The 23,107-nt window shown below is 35.2% G+C and overlaps 1 long non-coding RNA gene across 8 annotated transcripts in view; it reads right to left on the minus strand.

Moving 5' to 3' along the window:
- Positions 1–23,107, minus strand: part of LOC141551936 (uncharacterized) — a 484,713-nt gene that overhangs the window by 68,903 nt on the left and 392,703 nt on the right. For 2 of the 8 annotated variants that reach the window (XR_012485014.1, XR_012485013.1), the window contains exons 5-6: positions 11,182–11,257; positions 6,366–6,471 (exon numbers count right to left, since the gene is read on the minus strand). The exons of 5 other annotated variants lie outside the window; for them this stretch is intronic. This is a non-coding gene — a long non-coding RNA (uncharacterized LOC141551936). The remainder of the gene's footprint in view (positions 1–6,365; positions 6,472–11,181; positions 11,258–23,107) is intronic. One more of the 8 variants, XR_012485015.1, reaches the window with a different exon arrangement.

The raw sequence follows: 23,107 nt of genomic DNA on the forward strand, positions 1-23,107 counted from the left end.
TTGAACTCTTTCTGCCTATCCTGTTAGCATAGGAAACTTGTATTTCTGACTAGCACTGATACTTGCCTCTTCAAAGACAGGTATATGGCATATAATGCTGTGATAGGGAAATTAGAATCCTTTCACTCCCATGGACAAATCTGGGGAAAATAAGTACCCTGAACATATTGGTTTTGTCTAACTCCTCTATGATTACAGAATATGATCATCTAATCAAGCCCTTCATTTTATATATGAAGAAACTGAGGTACAGCAAATTTAAATGATTTATCCAAGGTCAAAGGTAAGTAGCAGAACTGACATTCAAATTCCTGTCCCCTAACTCAAAACCTTGTGTTTTTAAATTAATTCTGAGCTTCTTGAGAGCAGGGACTATGTCATGTTTATCTTGATCCCAACACTTAGTATAGTGCAGAGCACATAGCAGGTTCTTAACTAATGTTTATATGTTGACTGATGAATAGACCACCATTCAGAAGAATGACTGGATTTGTCACTCTTTAGGTATTCGATTCTGTTAAGACACATCTTATGTTTAAAAGTACATTGTGGGGACAATTTGCTCCCTTTCTTTAATGTTATAACATTCAACACATACATACTTGAGAATATCTCACTGGGAAAAAATAGAATAAATACAACAGTTGATTCCTGCCTAAATTCATCTGAAAAGAAGAAATTAAGCCTTTACCCTCTTCAACACTCAAAGCACATTCCGTGGAAAAAGCAAAACCCAAACAAAGCAGCATCTTTTCATTCTACCCTACATACAATGTAAGTGAAATTCAAAATATGCAAAAAGTGGGAGGGAAAAAATGTATTTTCACTACCACAATCACTAGATATTGTTTAGAATAAGAGTAGTTAATGGATATGAATTGAAAGATGAATATGTTCTGGGTTTTACTCTCTTCAAATTACATTTCTTTAATTCTTTCTGATTCATTCCTTGGACTGATTTTCTATGCTCACTTGAACTTTTAGAATGTTCTTCCTGGTTAAAATTGGCATATTACTCTATTGTGTACCACAGGCTGGGAGCGATTAGGGCCTGCTTTTGTGATTCAACAAAAATTCTAAGGAGAATGATTAGTCCTACAGGGTAGAGGAGGACTAAAGTGGGTGGAATATGGAAATTCAAAGAAGAAAAAATGAATAAGCAGAAAATAAATGCAGAGAAAATGTCCATATTTATTTGCAGCTAAAATGCATGCTCTTTGTATATAACCTTTAATGTGTACAATAACATTTTTATTTTTAAGTAGAGGAGAGCAGAATTTCAGATTCTGGTGGTTAGGAATGATCTCAAAAACCATATATAAAGGAATAACTGCTATACTATATTTGGCAAGTGGTTTGCCCAGCCTATGCTTCAAAGCTTCTAAGCTGGATAATCCATCACCACTTAAGACAAGCCATATCACTTTGGATAATTATAATTATTAGGAAGTTTTTTTTTTCAACTGGCATCAAGTCTAAATTCCAATTTCTGCAACATTCATTTGTCACTCCTGGTTCTGCCTTCTGGCATCAAGCAAAGTAAGTGGGATCCTTCTACCTGAAGGGCCTTCATTTGAATTGAAATATTCAATTGAATATTTGCACACAGTTATTATGTTTTTCTTAAATCTTCTTTTCTCCTTGCTAAATATGTGTAGTTCCTTCAACCAGTCATCACCTGTTATGAACTCAAAGTCCTTTATTATCAATTTATCAATGTCTTTCTTAATGTATGGTGCCCAGGACTGGCTCCAATACTCTTGGCAGATCTTCATCTTTCTGTCTCTGACAGCTATAGTCCTCCTAAGGCAACCCAAGATTGCATTAACTTTGGGCCAGCACTGCCACATCATACTGCTGGCAACTCATATCAACCTCATCAATCCCCATCTTATGTTTGTGAAGCTTGTTTTCTGGATCCAAAAGCAAAACTTTGTGTTTTCTTTCCCTGTTGAATTTAATTTTATAAGATTAATTAAGCCTAATGCTCAGGCTTGGCAAGATCCCTTTAGAGTCTGACTGGTGTGTTACTGATCTTTTCCAGTTTTATGTCATCTACAAATCTGATAAATACATTGTTTATGCCTTCATCCAAGTCAGAAGACCAGACTCTCCCCCACTAATAAGCTGTCCCATAAGTCACTTTGCTACCCTTAGCCTATATGTGTGTGTGTATATATGTATACACACACACACACGCACACACACACACACACACACTATATATATATATATATATATGTTATTGTAAAAGTAAATAGTTGGATCTTAAAGTTGCTTATGGTTCTTTTGATCTCTGGCAATTCTCATTTATTTGTCTTACATGATTACATCTTTTATATGTGATACAATCATATTCTACAAATACACACAAAGTTCCTCCCAATTAAACTCCCTCCAGTATCTTTGCCCAGAAAACCCCCAATCAGATCATGAAGAGTCAGACATGACTGAAACTACTGAATAACAATAAAGAAGCACTGAGTAAATACTAAAGAATATAAAGACAATGTAGAAAAATACCTTTCCCAACTGAGCTTCTGTTCTATTGGGAGATACAGAAAAGTCAATGTAAAGTGCTTCCAAAATAATACAGACAAATTTCAGGAAGAGGAGAGTCAGAGTTTTGCTAAAGTCATCTTCAGTTGGCTCAAATTGTTAATTAATTGTTAAGTTCTCAATGTGAAGATTTATATCTCAGATATTGGCAAAAGCTACAAATCCGGGCTTGATTTCTTGTTTTGTTATTGATCTAGATATGAGAAAGTGATGGAGAAAATATTAATAAAGAAGATTAAGTTTAATATATAATTCTTTTACTTTTTCTTAATTATATGTTAAAATAATTTTTATCATTTGAGTTTTTTTAAGTTTAGGGTACTAAATTCTATCCCTTTCCTCCCTCTCCTCACGTCCTGAGAAGTTGAGCAATCAGATTTATACCTGTGAAATCATGTAAAATATGAATATTAAATTTAAAAACATGTTATTGGTACTTCTTTTCTTTTCCTTTTTGGAAAGCTTATAATTAAACATTTGTGAGCATGCCCTTGGAGAAAACACGAATAATTTAGGATATAATGAAAGGCCTTATGTGAGAGATAGACCTGCATCTACATTGAAAGAAAGAATTAGGGTTATGTGAAGTAGAAGTAAGGAGAGTACATTCTACATACACATGAGAGTCTGTGCAAAAGCCTAAGAATGGGACATGAATCAAAAAGAAAAAGCCTAATTTAATTGGAACAGAGTTTGTGAGAATAATATACAATAACCTTAGAAAAATAAGTAGAAACCATTTTGTGAAAGATTTTAGATGTTGGATTATATTCACATTTTGCCCTATAGTTAACAGGAACCTCAAGAGATTTTTTTTTTTTAATAGCCAAATCTGTGGTTTAGAAATAACAATTTGGTGGGTGGAGAGGATGAATTGAAGAGACAAAAGCCTGGAAGGAGGGAAATTCAGCTCAATTAGGAGGCTATTGCAATTGGTTAGATGAAAGGCAATAAAGGTCTGAACTAGAATAATCCCTATATGAGAGAGAAAAAGGAGTAGATGTACTAGAAGAAAATTCAATAGGACTTGGCAACTGATTAGACATAGGAGGTTAAGGACAGCCAAAAGACAAGAATAATTTTGGGGTTGTAAACCTAGGAGAAAGATGGTGGCCCAGTCAAGAGAAGTTTTGGGTGGATTATGAATCTCTGAGGTCTCTATTTTTAGACTCACAGCTATAGTAAGGTCCTTTTGCTATAAGTTCTTTCCATTGGACCATTGGATGAAGGCACAATATTACTAAAGTTACTTCCCATAGTTCAATGTTCTCATACTCAACACAACTTAGAAGCTACCATTGACTGTAATGTCCAGGCCAGCTTGAGCTTGAGCACACATTCACTGGAGTCTGCCTTGATTCTGCTTATTTTAAATCCTCCTACCCCTTATATACCTTAGTGCAATTATATCACTACAGTATCCTGAGCATGTGCCAACTGTAGAACCATTATATCACCATACTAAATCCTAAATATATGTTAATTAGAAAACCATCATCTCATTAATCACATTGAGTTAACACCCTGCTGTAAGTATCTTTGCTTCAAGTATACTTTTCTCAGAGCTCCCCAATATCTGTGGTCCTCTACAATTGACCATTTTGGCCCCAACATAGTGATATCATTTTGGTCCTCTTCAAGAACAAAGGATAACAGCCAACCAACCAATACATCCACAGAGCTTCCAAGAATATTTGATGTCATGGTGACTCTTCCCAGCCACTGAGTACCAATTAATATAACCTTATGTTAGTTCTAAACTGAGTTTTCTCTACCAGGAGAGCCTGTCTTAACTTGGTATGGAGAGTAATTTTGGAAAGCCCAGTAAAACTGCAAGCTGTTAAAATGCTAATGGCGACACACCCCTGAGCCTCAAGATTTCCAGCAGCTGCCTGCTCAGCATTATCCAATTCATCTAAACACACTATCCTCAAATGGCACAACCACAGTCACGGCTCTAGCAAATTACCGTGGATCTACACAAGCCCAAGAATCAAAGCTGGTACCCTCCTTTAAATGGTCCATAATCTAAGCACATATTTCATAAGTGTCTTTGTTTACTTTTTATTTGTGTAAAACATTTACAGCCTGAGCCTGCCATCCCAGAAAAGTCAATGAAAGTTCAGCAGAGATAAGCCAAAGTTTATATCCTTTGTAACTGTCTCCGAGTTTCTCCATGTAGTTGCATACAATGTGAATCTGATCCCAGAACTGTAGAATCAGGTCATAATTATATACAATAATAGCTTAAGTAATAACAAATCAATATAGTAATAAACACACATTGAGCCAGGTTTCCCCCCTCCCAGAACATAACTAATGACATGAGAGTAGATTAGGGCCCTTTAGAAGCAGCATGAGCTCTGCTGGGAGTATAATAAATAATCCCATAGTGACCTCCAGGACATGATGCAGTTTCCAAATGCAGTCTGGCTGCAATTTTAGCCAATTTTTTTTTTCATATTCTCCTTGCATCAACAAGCTCTTACTATGTGCTCAGCACTATGCTAAGTATCACAAGCAAGAAAAAAAACAGATGAATATCATTTCTCACCCGCAGAATTTACCAGCTAATGAATGTAGTTGGGGGGAGGGCCCCCATAAAGGGAAATAACTGGGAAATAAGTAAAGGCTAAGCTATGTGGTTTAGACTATAAAGAGAAAATAGAGTCCAAAGAAGGCAAAGATTAAGATTTTAAGAAGTTAGAGAAAGATTATTAGAAGATTGTCTATTTAGAGCCAAAATGAAACTCAGAAATTATCTAGTTCAACCCTCTTGTTTTATAGGTGGGGAAACTGAGGTTCCATGAGATAAAATGACTTGCCCAGATTGAACAGGGAGTAAGCAGTGAGTGTTGGATTCAAACCCAGGTTCTCTTGGTCCAAATCAAGGATCTTTCCTTTATACCAAGGGATTTGGTTTGGGCCTTGAAAGTGAGGCAGGATTTAGATAGATAAAAGACTGAATAGAGTACTGGAAAAAAAAGAATGAGCAAAGGGAATAAGGTAGAAATAAGCTTGAAGTGTGGGGAAGAGAGTAGGGAGACTAGCCTGAGATCACTAGCAGAAAATCGCTGTTAAGAATTAAATTCAAATTCAACCAACATTTCTCATGCATGATCTTTGACCCTATCAACCTAAAATTTTCTTTACTATCTGGGACTTTCTCACTCTGAATCATCCATCTTCCCCTTTAGTCTTCCCCCTACTGACAAAGCCAACCACCTTGTTCCATTGGTGAATTCCTCATTAGGTCCCATGTAAGGGATCAAGCTACTCACTTTCATTCTCCCCTGGAATTCTCCTTCTGACTTTCTGGTCTTCAGCATCATGCTCTTAAATGGGTATCTTCTTCCTCTCTTTTCAATTTCCTTTTAAATATTTTCCTTCCTTAGAATATAAGCTGCTTGAGGGCAAGAACTTTTTATCTTTTTGCTTACATTTCTAACCGCAACACTTAGCAAAGTGCCTGACATATTTCCATTTAGTCATTTTTCAGTCATTTTCAATTCTTCATGGTACTAGAGTAATTTGCCATTTCCTTTACCAGTTCAGTTTTGTTGTTTAGTCACGCCAGTTTTGTACAGTTCTTCAAGACCCCATTTGGAATTTTCTTAGCAGAGATGCCAGAATAGTTTGCCATTTCCTTCTTTAGCCCATTTTACAGAGGAGAAAATTGAATGAAAAAAAAAAAAGTCATTTGCCCAGCATGACACAGCTAGGAGGTATCTAAGACTGTATTTAAATTCAGGTCTTCCTGACTTCAGATCTAGCACTTTATCCATTATACCATCTAGCTGCTTTACCTGGCAAAGTTGTTTATCCTTCGTTCTTGAAGAGGACCAATTATTAACATGTGTTTTCTTTTTGTCTTGCCTTGTCTATTATGTAGACTGGCATTGTGCTAGGAATCTAGAATACAGAGAGAAAAATTAAACAGAAATTATTCTCATGGATCATTTATTCTAATTCATACATATAACAAGCAAATAGGAAAAGTCAAAATGACTCCTGTCTCCAATTGCCTTGTTAGATAGTACATATCAGTGCCCTCCTTTCTCTATTCTATTTATTTCTGAAAACTTAATCCATTATAAAACATTACAAAAATAAGCTCACTTATTTTTATTTGGGGTCATAGAATGATATGGCAGATCTATGCGGTCCCTTCTTTTACTGCTTTATGAAGTTTATATTAGATGAAAAATAAGTAGCACAATCACAATAACTCAGAGCCCCCAGTTAGGAAAACTTTTCCTTTTAGTCAGAGATTTTGGTTCTTTCCCCTTATTTAAATGTCTACTTATTTCTAACTAATTCTAACTCAAAAAGAGGGGAAAAACAGTACAAGAAATGTTTAGGTAAAATAAGCAATCAGAGTCAATTAAAGTGTATGTAATTAGAAAGAGCAAATGGGGGAGGAAGATTGGACCTTTTTTGTAACCACTGCTGTCCAGTTCTTAAGATCTCCATTCCTTCCTTTCAGTCTGTCTCTCTCAAACTCTCTCCATTTAAGAACTCCATGACATGATCCAATTCCACTATCCAATTCAAAGAAAGCAATAACCCCCAATACTCCTAAAAGCTAAGATAAGAATCCTTGTCCCTCCAAAACTACAAATCTAAGGATGGCAGTTAGTTCTTAAATGCGTAGTACATAAATAATTTGAAATGTAGAGGAGACCATTCACAATGAGCATACTCAGAGTTGCCATTCCTGATTCTGGGTGACTATAGGGAAGCGTGGCTGCTTCTGGCTATGTGTGACTCATCACCAAAAAGTTTGCCATTTGAGTTGATGAGGAGTTATATTATTAACTGTGCAGCTGGAAGAGCTAAAGACTCAGAAGTTGTACAAAAGGAATTAGCTCACTCAGTTACTTTTTCTCTTCTTTTGTACCTTCAAATTGTGCTGGACTGTTGTGAACAGTTTTCTAAGAGCTGGGTAGAGAGTGGGGCAACTGGCCCTACTCCTGTGAGTGTATCTAAGACACGACCTTCTTGAGGAAGCTTTAGTCTAGGTTTAAGTTTCCCCTTTTGTGTTTGCTTCCCCCTCGTCTTGGGCCAAAGAGTATCCAAAAGTGGATATATACATACTTAGAGACCACTATAATACTGAAATATTCTTAGTTACAAGGTCCAATGAGAGGGGTAGTTGATTTGCAGCAGCAGGCATGGGTTGGCAACAGGAAAAGCTTCTGTATTAGCAAAGATGGCCAACAAGAAGAAGATTTTCCTAAGCCTTGCCATCTTAGGAGTAGACATGTATTAGGAGCATTGCATTGTGCCCAGTAAAAGTAAAGGAAAACTGTCTATTTAGTAGTGCTGAAAACATCTTTCTGTTCTAATGATGTTCTAATGATCTCCCAGGAAATTTTAATGAGCAGACCGTGCTTTGAGTTTTCTTGGATTTTTTTGGTACTCTGTATACCTGTGAAGGTCATTTGTTTAGCATTCCTCTTGAGTATAGGAGTAAATTATTTTCATAATGTATATTGAATAATTTTTTACTCCTTTGGGGAGAGGAGATGAGCAAAACATGAGTATAATTATCCCGGGAAACACTAGAGAAAAAAGCTTATAAAACCAGAATTTGAGAAAAGAGAACCTAACTCCTCTCATTGGGATTGAATTCATTACAGCTGCATAGAGAGAGTAGGTGCAATATTCCCAGGCCCTGTGCTGACCCAGTAGTGATCCATCAGCATTAGAGAAATCTAGTGATGCAAAGGAACTTAAAGAGTAAGGCTCACCAACAATTAGGGACATCCAGAAAGACCTGTATTCCCCTAATGGGCTGGAGTTGAGAATGAAGTGATTAAGTTATGTTTTAAAGGAACCCAAGGATTCTGAAATCTGAAGATGTGAAATAAATGCATTCCAGGTGAGAGGTACAAGCTCTGCAGAAATAGAGATGGGATATCCTTCCTACAGAACAGCAAATAAGCCCCATCTCTTTGCCATATTCAGTGCATGAAATAAGAGATGAAATAATAATAGAAAGGCAGATTATTCCAATGGATCTCCTTAGGAACAGTTCCTTTTCTTATAGCCCTGCTAGATTACATTCTCCAAAATGTTACCATACACATGCTATCCTCTGCTTTAAAATCCTCAGTGGCTTTTCTTTCTTTCTTTTTTTTTTTTTTTTCCTGAGGCTGGGGTTAAATGACTTGCCCAGGGTCACACAGCTAGGAAGTGTCTGAGTTCAGATTTGAACTCAGGTCCTCCTGAATTCAGGGCTGGTGCTCTATCCACTCTCAGTGACTTTTCATAATGTGTCAGGTGATGTAAATATGGCTTAGATTGCATTCCAGATTCTCCATAATTTTGTTTCTTTCACCTTCTTGAAACTTCTCTTTATTCTTTCATCCACACGGCTAAATCATGCTTTGCTTCTAACACATACAATCTACATTCTTGGCTGTTGCTTACAGGTCCCGTTACCCAGAAAGGCCACTCTCCTCTTGAGCTGACTCAGTCTTACCTGATGCCCTTCCCTATTTTCCAGCCTGAAGCCAAGAAATCATTCTCTCTTGCACTACCCAGCAAAGGTCCATTTGATTGGCACTCAGCAAATGTTATCTCTTCTTCTTTTTCTTTTTATTCATCTATTTCTAGACACATTCTGTCACCATAGCTGGAATGTAAGCTCCCATAGGGATTTTTCATATATATGTATAATTCCTGTGATAGGACAATGAGTCCATGAATTTGATGCCTAAACTATTAGATGCTTAAATGGTAACAATGCTTTGACCCAACAACAATAAAATGATTAAGATTACAAGCTGAGTGCTTTGCTTGGATTGTTTTATATGCAGCCTCATTCATTTTCCTTGTTCTTTTTAATAAAACAAAAATAGCCTCTCTTAGTAAGAGCTATATATAGAAAGAATTAGTGATATATTAGTCAATATTGCAATTTTGTTAAAAGAAGTAAATAACTAGAATTATACTCAGTTCTTCCATCTAATCTAACAATCATTTGAGGCTTTATATTAAGTACAGGAGATAAAAAGACAGAATGAGAGTGTGTTTCTAACCTCAAGGAGTTTATATTCTCCTGGAGGGTGTAACAAATATAAAGATAAAAGAATAAAAGATAATTTGAGTGATTTAGGAAGAGACACTCAGGGGAGAGTGTCCAGAAAAGTCTCCTCTTGATATGGGAGAGTCAGAGAGCTAGAACAACATTTCAGTTTATATTTTGATGACTTTTAATTCCTCTCTCCATCTTCTAAGATCTAGGTAGGGAGGGTTAGCATGACTGTGGAAATAGTCCCTGAGCACTTAGGATTGGAGTTCTACTCTAATACTTAATATCTGTGTGACTTAGAACAAGTAATTTCCCATCTCTGGGTCCCAGTTTCCTCAGCTGTAAAATGAAAGGATTGGCCTGGATGATCTCCTAAGTTTCTTTGCACTTTCTGAATCTGTGGTCTCATGGATCTTATATATCACATTTCTTCTCTTCCTCCATTCCATTCCCTTTTGCCTATCAGCATCATAACCCCACTCCTTTGCCATTTTCCAAAGCAGAACAGGATCAAATCTACTGTTGGTAGAAAGCCATTCCAATTCTCAAATTTATAGTTATATTTAACTTTATTTCTGATCTCTCCTTGAATAGTGTTCAGGGAAAAAAAAAAAAAAAGACATTCCTTTTGCTGAAAGCATGAAGATTTAACAAGAAATCAAATAAATAAATGTATTTCTCTTTCTTAAATAAGATAAATGATTCATTTTAAATATGAGCCTAGGGTTTTTATTTGATTTTTAAAATTTCATTCAAAAGTAAACTCACGCTAATATATAGAATCAAGGACCCACACATCTTGTTGGCCAGTCTTGGACACTATGCAATTTATCAATGTTCTCCTAAAATGTAATAATGGGCCTTCAACCTAATTGTATTGACTCATTTTCAAAACATTTTGATCACTATATTTCATTGTTGTTAGTTTTTTGTTGTAATTCAAACATTTTATTTTATGTACTTAAAAACATTATTCTGAGGAGTCTAGAAGTTTTGGCTCCCAAAGAAATTTAGGACACAGAAAAGGTTAAGAATCCTTGCTCTAGATGTAGTCATCACCTTCTTATTTCTAGAAACCATTCTCATTGGAGTCCAAGATTGCATTATTATTATTTTTTTTCTGATTGCCACATCACATTCCATTACAGATTCATAATGAGTTTACAATCCATTATAATTCCCAGGGTTTTTTGTTTTTGTTTTTGTTTTGGGCAGAGGGGGACTCATGCTTTAAAAAAAAAAAAAAAAAAAAAAGCAAATTGCTACCATTTCCCTCATCTCTCATCCTCCTGAAGTGGTGGCTGCTGCTGCTGCTGATGATGATAATGATAATGAAACCCAAATGTATGTCTTTACATTTGTCTCTCTTGGCTCAATACTCTAGTCTTTAACAAGTGCTTTTCACATCATCACTCTCATCCAAGTCAACAGGCTTTTATTGAGTTCCTACTATATGCCAGAATGCTAGATACTCCTATTTGTGTTATCTGCCTATTTGACAAGATTCCCTCCATCCTTGTCTTTTCTCTAGTCATAGATGAAAGTGCTATAGATCAATCAATCAGCATTAACTAATTACATACCTGCATCAATCACTGTGCTGGTTCTGAGGATTTAAAAACCAAATGAAGCTACTCCTGCCCTCAAAGAGATTACATTCTATTGAAAGAGAAAACGAGAACATAAACATAGACATTCTAAATACAAGGAATTTGGGACATGGAAGAATCAGGAAAGGCTTCATATAAAAGATGTTATTTGAACGCAAATATACTTAGATCTGGGTATGCACTATTTTCCTCAAAAGTAAATAAGCATTTTGAGGGCAGGGACTGCTTTAAAAAAAAAAAAATTCATTGCACAATGTTGGGAAGATAGTAACCATTCCAATATAGATTGAATGATTGGATAAATAGGAATAGAAAAGTGAATTGAATGGGTTCAGGCTGGTGAGTTGCATAATTGATTATTCTAAAAACATTAGACTAATCTGAGAAAAAATAAAGCAGGATTACAAAGTCATTTTAATTTTACTCTGATCCACCATGAGGCCAAAAACCACATTTTTTTCTAAAACTTTATATCCCTTGCCATCCTCCAAATGTCGAGTGCAATGTTCTACCCCAAATAGACACATGAATGTTTGTTGAATGATTTAATATTTCTTTGCACTGGTTTTTATGATGCTAATCAGCTTTTAGTGACTTCAGATACCTCCCAGAAAAAAATAAAAGAAATGAGAGCCTCAAGCTATTTTTTCTTCACTAATATTATTGAACCACATTAATTTATAGTTTTTTTCTTTTAGAAAATCACAATTTATACTTCATGAGCCATAAAAATGTTTATTCATTTGTTTCTCAAGGATATGACAAAGTTAACTACAATGCATTTATTTTCAATACAATAAATAGAAATGACATTGTCATGTGCAAATTAATCTTAAAACAATTTATTTTGATTAGCACATAATCCTTTCTGCCAGTTTTTCTTATTACATTGTGAGCTTCTTTATCCCTTAGATCTCCATTAGTTATTAGCTTAAGCCTCAAATCATTAATATGAATTGGACTTCATTATAAGTAGCTGCCCAAACAGTTTTGCTAGCTGGATTCTTACACAGAAAATGCCTTCAAGAGGATATCTCCCTTTATTGGTTTCCATTTACTTCTGAACAAAACATTGTTATTTGTAGTAATTACATAAAATAAGGTAAAAATTGAGCATGGTTGTTATTATTAAGAAAGCTGGCTAAGTTCATGTAGAATTTTATAGCATTCTCAAATATATTTTATTCTGTCCAAAAGTTAGGTGGCAAAGTTGATCTAGGTTTGGAGTAAAAAAAAAAAAAAACAAACAAAAAAACCCAGAATTTAAATTTGACCTCAGCCACCTATTTGCTATGTGACACTGGACAAGTCACTGAATCTCATGTGCAAAACAGATCCTAAGATTACTGTAGGGAACAAGTAATCCTTTTCAGTTAATGGAATCAGGGAAAGCTTCACAGAAAACGTAAAACCTGAATTGTCTTTTTTTTTCCATTTTATTTTACTTTAGTACACATTTCTTTATGAATCATGTTGAGAGAGAAAAATCAGAACAAAAGGGAAAAACCACAGGAGAAGAAAAAAACATAAAAAAGAAGTAAACATAACATATGCTGATTTACATTCAATCTCCAAGATATTTTCTGTCCGAAGTTTATTGGGATCATTGCACCACTGAAAAGAACCAAGTTTTTCATAGATGAACATCGCACATTCTTGCTATTACTGTGTACAAAGTATTCCTGGTTCTGCTTACTTTGTTTAACATCATTCATGGAAAGCTTCCCAAGCCTTTCTGATTTTAGAAAGGTTTCTGATTTTAACCTATTCCATTGATCCACCTATTTCTTAGCCAGTACAAAATGGTTTTAATGATTACTGCTTTATAATATAGCTTTAGATCTAGTACTGCTAAGCCACCATCCTTTTAAGTTTTTTCATTAATTCCCTTGATGTTCTTGACCCTTGCTTTTTTTTTTTTTTTTTTTTCAGAAGAATTTTGTTACTATTTTTTCTAGCTCTATAAAATATTTTTTGGCAGTTTGATTAATATGGCACTGAACAAGTAGAACAATTTAGTTAAAATTGTCATTTTTATTATATTAGCTCTGCCAACTCATAAGCAATTGATATTTTTCTAGTTGTTTAGATCTGGCTTTACTTATGTGAGAAGAGTTTTATAATTGTGTTTGTATAGTTCCTCCTTTTGTCTTGGCAGGTAGACAACCAAATATTTTATTTTGTCTACAGTTATTTTAAATGGAATTTCTCTTTCTATTTCTTGCTTCTGGGTTTTAAAAGTAATATATAGGGATGGTGATGATTTGTGTGAGTTTATTTTATATCTTACAACTTTGCTAAGGCTGTAAATTGTTTCCAGTGGATTTTTGGATGATTTTCTAGGATTCTCTAAGTATATCATCATATCATCTACAAAGAACGATAGTTTTAATCTCCTTCTTGCCTATTCTAATTCCTTTAATTTCTTTTTTTTTTCTTTTTTATTAATACAAACATTTCTTATATAATACTGAATAATAGTGATGATAATGGGTATCCTTGTTTCACTCCTGATCTTATTGGGAATGCATTCAGCTTCTCTCCATTATAAATAATACTTACTGCTGATGTTAGATAGACACTGCTTATTATTTTAAGGAAAATTCCATATGTTCTCTAGTGTTTTTAATAGGAATGGGTGCTGTATTTTGTCAAAAACTTTTTCTGAGTCTATTGAAATTATCATATAATTTCTGTTGATTTTGTTATTGATATGGTTGATTATGGCAATAGTTTTCCTGATATTGAACCAGCCTTGCATTATTGGTATAAATACCACTTGGTTATAGTATATTATCCGACTGTTGTCATAATTTCTTCCCTAATATTTTATATAAAATTTTCAATATTTCAAAATTAAATATTCATTAGGGAGATAGTCTGTAATTTTTTTCCTCTGTTTTTATTCCTTCTTGTTTTAGGTATCAGTATCATATTTGAATCATAGAAAGAATTTGGAAGGACTCCTTCTTTGCCTATTTTTCCAGATAGTTTACAAAGAATCAGAATTAATTGTTCTTTTAATGTGTTTCATATTCTGTTAATCTAGGCATTTATATTTTTGTAAATATTCATCCATTTTGGTTAGATTGTCAAATTTACTGCTATGTGTTGTGCCATAGTTCTCTTTTAATGTCCTGACCCAGTTTCCCTAATTGTCCTACTCAGTTACTCTGCCTCAGGTTATAACCATTCCCTCTTAATGTTTGATAGGATCAAGGTCTTATATCTTAGACCTTAGGCTATAACCATTCCCTTTTAATATTTGATGGGATAAAAGTCTTTATTCATTTTAGATAGCATTAGAATATCAGGAGCTCTCAGTACCTTTCCTTAAGTCATCCTAGGTGCCTCCCCCCATTAGGTCATCCCTATCCAGGTACCTCTCCCATTATGTCATTGTTCTTGTTACCCTATAAAAGAATCTTGTGCCCGACATTCACTGCTGGATTCTTTGAGAAGATAGTCTCTTTCAGCCCTGGGATCAATCCATGGATCCATTTGGTCCCAGTAAATCTCTCCATTTAATAAATTCTGTATTGAATACTCTCTAATCTCTATCTTGCTCAGTTTCTCTGGCATTACACATGCAATTAGGCAAAATGGCTTTTAATTGTTGGTTTAATTTCCTTTTTAATTGGTGATTAAGTTCACCCTTTTCATTTTTGATGCTGGTAATTTGTTTTTGTTTTTGTTTTTGTTTCTTTCCCTTTTCTAATCAAATTAACCAAAGTTCTTCCTTGTTTGTTTTTTCATAAAATCAACTCTTAGTTTTATTAATTAGTTCAATAGTTTTCTTAGTTTCAATTTTATCAATCTCTCCTTTGAGTTTTGGGATTTCTAATTTGATATTTATTTGGGATTTTTAATTTGTTCTTTTTACAGTTTTTAGTTGCATTGTCCAATTCATTAATCTCTTTCTCCATTTTATTCATGTGACTATTATAGAAAATTTCCCCTAAGCTATGTTTTGGCTGAATCCCAGAGGTTCAGATATGCTGATTAATCATTATTGTTCTCTTGGATGAAAGTATGGATTGTTTCTGTTTGACCCACTCATTCTTTAGAGTTAGATTATTTAATTTCCAATTGGTTTTTTGCCTATCTTTCACTGGTCCTTTATTGAATGTAATGTTTATTGCATTATGGTTTGAAAAGGACCTTTCTGTATTTGATTGTAAGGTTTTTATGCTCTAATACATGGTCAATTTTTGTGTAGGTATCATTACTGCCAAGATAAAGGTGTATTCCTTTCTATCCCTATTCAATTCATCTAGGTTTTCTAGGATTCTATTATCTTCCTACTTCCTTTCTTGTTTATTTTGTAGTTAGATTTGTCTGATTCTGAGAGGAGAAGATTAAGGTCCCCTGCTAAAATAGTTTTGCTATCTAATTCTTCCTATAACTGGCTTAAAAATGTTCTCTAGGAATTAGGTTGCTCTATCACTTTCATATACATTTAGTATGGTTACTCCTTCATGTTTACAGTACTCTTTATGAAGAAGTATTTTCCTTCCTTATCTCTTTTAATTAGGTCTATTTTTACTTTTTCTTTATCTGAGATCAGAATGGTTACCCTGGCTTGCTTGCTTGCTTGCTTGCTCGCTTTATTCATTCATTCATTTATTTATTTATTCATTCATTCATTTATCTAATTTATTTATTTATTCATTTATCTATCTACTTATTTATTTATTTAATTTTGCTCCAACTGAAGCACAATACTCCAGCCTTTTACCTTTATTTTGTATCTTTCTGTTTCAAATGTGTTTCTTGTAAACAACATATTGTAGGATTCTTTTTTTTTTAAATCCACTCTGCTATTTGCTTTTGTTTTATGCGAGAGTTTATCCCATTAACATTCACAATTATGATTAGTAGCTCTGTATTTCCTTCCATCCAATTTTCTCCCCTGTAAATACATTTGTTCTCTCTTTTCATCCTATACCTCCTTAATAGTATTGCTTTTAACCCATCCCACCCACTCTCTGCCCTATCTTCTATTGCCTCTCCCCTCTTTTCTTACCCCTTTCTCCTGGTATTTCTGCCCTCCTTTCTATCCAGCCCCTCTGTTTTCTTTCCTAATTTGTCTTTTGTGCCTCTTCATGTGATCTAATTTGTTTCACAATACCTCCCCTTTCCTCTTCTTCCAGTGTAGTCCTTTCTCATCCCTTAATGCCTTTTTCATTAATATTACCACCTCCGAGTCCATTCACAACCATACAGATCTCATTTTCCCATATGAGGGTATAAATAGTTTAAACTTTAAATTTTATATATGTATATATACATATATATGTGTGTGTGTGTGTGTGTGTGTGTGTATGTGTATAGTTTCCTGATTACCTTTCTATGCTTCTCTTGTATCCTGTAATTGAAAATTAAATTTTCTGTTTAGTTCTGTTTTTTTTTTTTCAATCAATTAAAGTGATTGAAAGTCTGTTACTTGATTGAAGATCCATCTTCCCCCCACACCCCTTAAAATATGATTCTCAATCTCACTGGGTAGTTAATTCTTGGTTGTAACCTGAAGTTCCTTACATTCTGGAACATGGTATTCCAGGCTCAATCATCCTCTAGCTATCAGATCCTGCATAATCCTGACTGTTACTCCTTGATATTTGAATTGCTTTTGTCTGAAAGCTTACCAAACTTTTTTTTTCCTTGAGATTATAGTTCTGGAGTTTTACAACACTGTTCCTTGATATTTTCCTTGTGGGATTGTTGGGATTACTAGGTGAGAACTCGGGTTGTCTGGATAGTGACAAGGTGAGAATTCAGGTTGGACAATTACAAGGTGAGAACTCAGGTTGACTTGATGGAAGGAGCAGGCTCATTGGCTGAGGTGGTTCTTCCCAGAAGCCCTTGCATTATCCACGCCCATTCTCTGGGAGAATAAAAGAGAGGACTCCCAGAGATAAGAGAAGACTCTCTGCATTACATCAGGCCTGACGGGGCTCTCTGCAGGAAGGGAAGTCACTTCTAAGGACAAGAGTTAACAGCAACTGCCTGGAGACAACGGTTCACTACAGGAAGAAGAATCTGTCTTCAAGATTTGAGTAGACACAGCAGATCTCTTCCCAGAGAGCGATCCGGCAGCTTCTAGAGACGACAGCTCGCTACATGGGATCTCTTTCCAAAGGTGGATGGATTCTTTCAATGACTATGTTCCCCCTCTGTTTCTAGAATATCAGGGCAATTTTCTTTGATGATCTTTTGAAGAATGCCATCCAGGCTCTTTTTTTGGTCATAACTCTCAGGTAGACTGATAGCTTTTAAACAGTCCCTTCTGTCTCTATTTCCCAGATTGACTGTTTTTCCAATTAAATATTTTACATTTTCTTCCATTTTTTTCATTCTTTTTTAGTTTCTTTGACTGATTCTTGATGTCTCATAGAGTCATTAGCTTCCATTTGCCCCAATGTAGTTTTTAATTGATTTTCTTCACTTGATATTTGTATCTCTTTTTTCCATTAGATTAATTTTACTTTTCAAGGTATTGTTTTCTTCAGTGGATTTTTTTTTTTTTTTTTGCATTTGGTCAATTTTAATTTTTAAGGAATTGCCTTCCTTTTCTAAGTGTGGAGTCTCTTACATACCTCTCATTTATTTTTTCATTTTTTTCTTCTACCCCTCTTACTGACCTTTTAAAGTCTTTTATGAGCACTTCCAAGAAATCTCTTTGCGCTTAAAGCCAATTCATATGACTCATTGAAATTTTCTCTGTGAGCATTTTATCCTCATGAGTTATTGGTTTGGTCTTCCCTATATCCATAGTAGCTTTATATGGTTAGGGTTTTTTTTGTTTCTTGATCATTTTCTTTACTTTTATTTTTGTATTTCCTCTTTTTTTTTTTTTTTTTTTTTTTTTTTTTTAAGTTTAGCTCTGCTCCTGGGGTAAAATGGGTGCTGTCTTTGAGTCTTGGCTTTGAGCACAGGGTCCCCTTGTATTTGCAAGGGGTAGTTTTGCCTGTTTTTTCTAGGAAACAGTCTGATTTCCTTGCCTTCTGAGGTAGGATTGGAGACTTCCCCACGGTTCTGCCATATTACTGAGCAATTAAGATCCTCTCATTGGCTTTCTCAGACTCTGTCTGAGCTGGGCTGAATACCCTTTTCACTGCAATGAAGTTTTTCCAATCTATCTTGAGCTGGAGAGTGGTTTCATTCCATCAGATTCTGTTCAGAGTCTTGGTTTCATGTGATTTTCAAGGGAACCTGGGAGAGTTTGAGCAGCTTCCTGGCTTCACTCCACCATCTTGGCTCTACCTCTGGAAGTTGAATTTAGTCTAAAATAAGGGAGATCCATACCAGAGCTGACTTGTTGGATGATGGTCAATTCTAACTTTGGTACATAGATTCATCAAGACATGGAGACAAAATACATATATTGTATCTAACTTATACTTTAACATATTTAACATTCATTGGTCAACCTGCCATCTGGGGGAGGGGGCAGGGGGAAGGAGGGGAAAAGTTGGAACAAAATGATGAGAGATAGGAAAGGGGGAACCCCATTTGGTCAGCGCAAAGATAGTAAGATAGTCCCATGATGGTGCAGTGTCCCCTGTAAATGAATTTACAGGCCCGAAAACCTAATTGATAAAAAAAAAAAAAAAAAAAGGTTTATTGTAGGGATTTAGAAGTAAAGTTTAAGGTAGAAAGACACTGGGCGGGCAGGAATACTTACAAGGCCAGAAGCATACCATGTTTGGGGGGAAGGGCTCCTGCAAAGAGAGAGCTCTAGTTTGGCTCTTTTTATACCTAAAAGGGGCTTGTGGGTGATGCCCCAAGTTCCTGGAAGGCTTTCAGCCAGGGTCATCATTGAATAGAATTCAATGAGTTTAAACTGTGGGGGTTGGGAAAACTCAAGTTAGTTCAGATCTGATGGAGGATGGGATAGCTCAGTGACCAGGATTTGTAAATTCAAGGTCAGCCGTGGGGGTTGGGGAATCAGAAAGGAATCTTAAAGGGATATCAACCCCCATCAAAAAGGTTTTGCAATTGTCAATGCTGAAAAAGTACCCATCCATATATCTTGTATATAAAAAGCTATTAAAAAAAACAAAAACAGGGGGCAGCTAGGTGGCGCAGTGGATAGAGCACCAGCTTGAATTCAGGAGGACCCGAGTTCAAATCTGGTCTCAGACACTTAACACTTCCTAGCTGTGTGACCCTGGGCAAGTCACTTAACCCCAGCCTCAGGGGGGGAAAAAAAAGAGAGAGAGAGAGAGAGAAAACAAAACCAAAAAAACAAACAAACAAACAAACAAAAAAAAAAAAACATGAAGACAGAAGGGGCAGAATGAAAAAGTGGCATAAAAGATCTTATAACTTAACCCAGTTTATCTTATTTACCTTATCTGTAAAATGAGCTGGTGAAGGAAATGGCAAACTACTCCAATATCTTTGACAAGAAAACTCGAAATGGGCTCTCATAGTTAGACATAACTAAAAAGGTCAAAAAACAACTGTTAATTATATTTTTACATGTTTCCATATCCTCTCTTCATTTCCATGGCAAGTGTCTTAAGGACAGGAAATTTATTCTATATCTCTTGTTCTTCTCTAGCACCAATCAATTACAATATCTCAATGAATATTGATAGATTAATCCTGCTGAATACTCCCTAGTAGTAGTGAGTATAAACTTATTTCTGAGTTATTTCTAGTTTTTACACAAAAACAAAAAGAATCTGTACTGCTATCTGTGTGTTTAAGTATGAGAATCCCCTCCAACAGCAGATTCTAACCCTTCAATGTATTAATTAGTGTGTTCCAGAGAGTTTCCTAAGCTACACAGAGGTTAGGTTGCCCTAAATCAGGCAAATAGTTTTTATCAAATGAAAGTTTTGAATTCAGGTCTTCCAGATTCTAAACCCGTCCCAGTTGTAATGAAACAATATTTTTATATTTATTAAGTGAACAATAGTTTAAGATCCAGCCTATCCAATGATAAATCCTCAAATCTCTATTGCTTATAATTTGTATTATCATTATTATTAATAATGATGATGAGTAATACTTAGAACACTTTTAAAGATTTGCAAAGTGAATAACATATTATTTGATGTTAATCAGAATACTCTTGTAATTCATTCTTCCAAGTAAAAACCTTCTTCAATCTCCCAGAATTTGAAAATTTACTTAAACATAGGCATACTCAAACATCATCCAATCAGAAATTCGTTCTGTGTATGAGCATTTCAAAGCCAAATTCAGAGGAATTGTTATCTCTATGTAAATAACTACTCTTTCTTAGTACATCAAAGTTGTTTGTTCACTGGTTTGGATAGTATCAGCTCCAATTGCAAAATGATGTCAAACTCATCACTAGACAAAGAAAGAAAGGGATGTAAGTTGTTACATGGCCATAGGAGTAATCATTAAGAATAGTCATTGATGATGACTTCCATCATATCATCTGTCATTCTAATCACTGAACCCTCATTCAAGTAACCAATTTGCTTTGTATCTGTAATAAGCTTATTATTTTCTCTCTGGTATTCTTCCCAAGACTGATGGAAATTGTTGAGACAATTTGTCACCCACATAGATCTAACAAATTAATGTGTGTATTTGTGCTTCCACCATTGGGAGGAGGCAGGAAGTGATTATTCTGAAAACACGAAGTGGAGGAATCATTCACCATTTACATCCATTGTTCTAACAATTCCAAAATGAGACAAATCATGAAGAAGCATATAGCAGAGTAACTTTTGTGGGGGAGTGAATTAGGAGGTAGAAATGTGTAAAGGACCATGCCTGAGTGAAGGGGCAGGTCAATTCTCTGAGATGCTACACATCTGGGAATCAGAACACTTGAAGGAGTTGCAAAGCAGCCTTTTCTGATGCAGATGTTGCTTGTAGATTGGGAATTAAATAAATTAGAGGCAGAGAGAAGAGAAGAGAGGTGACAGAACAGCAACTTCCTCTCAGTCTCCTTGTATCATCATCATCATCATCATCATCCTCTCACATGAAGAGATCCATTCTCTAGGTTAGAAGTTAGTTAGACCTCCAGCAGCCAATGGCAGGTGGCTCCCATATCACAACAGAAATGATCTGTAACTGGGATGGACTTTAATATTCTCAAAGGAATAACATATTTCATTCATTTCTGTTATTCAAAGAAAAGGATTATTAAAGGATTATAATTCAGGAGGAAAATTTTAAAGAAGGATTATTTGCTAGGGCCTCATCAGCCAGATTTTGTAAAAATCACTTAGCATGATGCATCTTCCCTGGGATCAGGTTTGGGCACTTCCCCCAAATCCCAAAGTCATAAGAAGTAGCCCAGAGCCTTGGAAAGAGGTTTGGATTCAGAATCAGATATTCTGCTACTTGCTAAATTCTATGACTCCAGGCAAACTGAAATCTCTCTTTGCCTCATCTGCAAAATGAAGATAATAATAGCACCTGCCTCACAGTGAGATAGTACTTGCAGTTCTGAAAAGTTCTTTATGCTTACTATCTAAAAGTTAGCCATTTATATATATATATATATATATATATATATATATATATATATATATATATGACATAGAATTACCATTTTTGAATTAATCAGATAACAGACTGACCTCCTAAAGATGTTTATAATATGAGCTAATACTGAAGGCCTTCTCCTAAAATTCAATTTAAAAACTATTCATTAGGGACTAAGATAATGCAAGGCTGATATAACCCCTGGGAAAACAAAGACCCATGCCTGACAGATGTGTCTTCTATACATTCAGATAAGTCATTTGCATTTGGGGGAACCTTTACTTCATCATATAGAAAATGATGTTTTGGGAAAGATGATCTCTGAAATCCTTTCCATCTTTAGCTCAAGGTTTCCTTTCTCTTGTTTCTTAAATCCTTCCCACTTGTGACCCCGGTACATCTGAAAAAAATTTATCTGAGAAAATTTTGCATGACCCCAGATATAAAGTATAAAAATAAGTTTACAAATCAAATCTTTATGATAATAAAACATAATTTCTTGACCCCTCCCCCACATTCAGTTATGTGATCCATCAGGGGGTTGCAGTCCCCAATTTAAGAAGCTTTGCTCTAAGATACTATCTCACTGGGTCCTTCTTCCCCTTTCCCTCTCCTATTCATTTTTTTTTCAGCTTTGTGTTCCCCTATTAAGTTGCCTGCAGGTCAGGCTTCCTCTTCTCCTATTTGTCTCTCCAGCACTTAGTGTAGGGCCTGAGCATTTATTAACTGACTCACTGAAGAGTTACTCAAATACTTCTATAATCTTTAGTGACTACTGCCTCTCTTTTTCTCCTTGAATAGCCTCTTCCAGAATGCTTCAGGGCCTCCATTTTTCTCCTTTCCCCCAGGTGTCATTTAGAACCTGACTGTCAGTGGCTATAGCAATGATAGATTATCTGATTAATTGGTCTCTGCTTTGATCCCTCATTAAGTTACCCAGAGTTCTGCTGGGGCACTGTATATGGAAGGCTCAAACCTGATAGTTGCCTTTTTGGCCAACATATCTGATTTCAGAAGTACACTTTAAATTAGGAAAGATGTAGGGTACATTACACTGGTACTTTCTCTGTATTTAAAGTCTATTCTTTAGTGTGAGACTGGATGTTATACAATGTTTTTATTTACTGCTTTATGGAATCTCCAAACTTTAGCAGGCAGGCGATCCAAACAAATCTTGAAAAAGTTATCCTCCATCATTTAAGCCTCGATCATGTTGTTATGTCTCATATGGCATGCTCTCTCTAAACATATACACATGTCACTTCACTTCTGAGTGAACCTAGGAAGGATAGATAGTAAGAATCAGAAGATTCTCTTACTCTGTTATAAATTTACTTCCTTTTCATCTGTGTATTCCCTTCATAGCAGGCCAATTTTCACGGCTTATGATGTCATCAAACAGCTGTCCTGTAGA

This window comes from Sminthopsis crassicaudata, chromosome 1, assembly GCF_048593235.1.
Source record: "Sminthopsis crassicaudata isolate SCR6 chromosome 1, ASM4859323v1, whole genome shotgun sequence".
NCBI classification, from domain to species: domain Eukaryota; kingdom Metazoa; phylum Chordata; class Mammalia; order Dasyuromorphia; family Dasyuridae; genus Sminthopsis; species Sminthopsis crassicaudata.